General features: G+C 42.5%; 1 long non-coding RNA gene across 1 annotated transcript; it reads left to right on the top strand.

The window, feature by feature from the left end:
- The first annotated feature begins 6 nt into the window (after nt 1-6).
- On the top strand, nt 7-889 carry LOC130519644 (uncharacterized). Its single transcript, XR_008948401.1, has 2 exons — nt 7-150; nt 801-889. It is a non-coding gene; the product is annotated as an uncharacterized LOC130519644 (long non-coding RNA).
- The last annotated feature ends 318 nt before the right edge of the window (nt 890-1,207 follow it).

The following is a 1,207-nucleotide window of genomic DNA, read 5'->3' as shown; positions in this document are numbered from 1 at the left end:
CTCGGCTACTTTGGCCTCAAGTCTAAGGACCTCCCTCGGGTTGGGATCTATGACGGCAACTCTGACATGAAGTGGCTTCTGCCCGAGGGGGAGATTTCTGCTGCACGTGTGCGGGAATTCTGCCAGTCTTTCCTGAGTGGGGAGTTAAAGGTGAGCAGCCTGAGATAATGTTGCTTTCTTTACGTCATATTCATCAGCAGAAAGACAAAGATCTTCCAAGTCTTTTTGTCTTTTCAATGTAAATGCAAGAGGATTCCTGGTGGTCTAGCATTTCCAAAGAACTGACAAATTTCCAAATTTCCTGGACATTTCCCTTTTAAAAAGTTAAGTTTAATGATAAATTTCACATTAAAAACATACATCACTGTCACACTGAAGGCCTTCAACTGGATCTTTACTCTAAACTCAAACTTTATGTTCAACTATAACAAATTTCTGTTACCAAGCAGGAAAATCGCTTCTGTTTTTATTCTTAAATGAGAAATATATCTGCCACTAAGCTACAGCCCATAATATAACAACACATATCTTTAAAAAGGGGGGAAATTGAATGATTAATTATTGAATTATTAGTGATTAAGGGACGAAAACATTGCAAACGTGTTCTTTGTCTTCAGCTTTTCTCCCATATTTTCCCTTTAAGGGGAAGGACTTTGGGTCCTTATGGGTCAAACCTCTCTGATCTTGTATGATGTACAGATGTGAAGGATCTGCATCCAAAAACATAGAGCCTTTTATTATGGTCTGTACTGGGCCACGTTTTTGTCTGCTTTGTCTTATTTCTTGCATTTGTTTTTCAGGATGTGGAACAAGCAGGAGCGGAGGCCAAAACTGAGCTGTAGTCTGGAGAGGAGTGCGCATCCATTAAAGGCTAACTGAGCAAGCCTCACCTGTATGTTGCTCTCTGTCCACACCAATTACAATAAACACCACACTTTGCATGTGAACGTGTGCACGGAGCCCCCACTATGTTGTCTCGGTGTGCCAGTGAAAGGTGAGCCAGGCTGGTTTACAAACCACCAGTCAGAGGAAGACAGGAAGTGAACGTGGGGGGGGGCATCATCACTTAAACTCCAACCTCTTGACGCGCGTCACAGAAGTGCTGCTCATAATGGGCATCTTGCTGCAAACACGACACACACAGACGCACTATTCTGAAAAACTCCAAAACTCCCCGGTCAGAATTTCAGACTGAGATTATTGTAAT

This window comes from Takifugu flavidus, unplaced genomic scaffold (genome assembly GCF_003711565.1).
Source record: "Takifugu flavidus isolate HTHZ2018 unplaced genomic scaffold, ASM371156v2 ctg1047, whole genome shotgun sequence".
NCBI lineage: Eukaryota > Metazoa > Chordata > Actinopteri > Tetraodontiformes > Tetraodontidae > Takifugu > Takifugu flavidus.
This window is presented reverse-complemented; position numbering and strand designations above follow the sequence as displayed.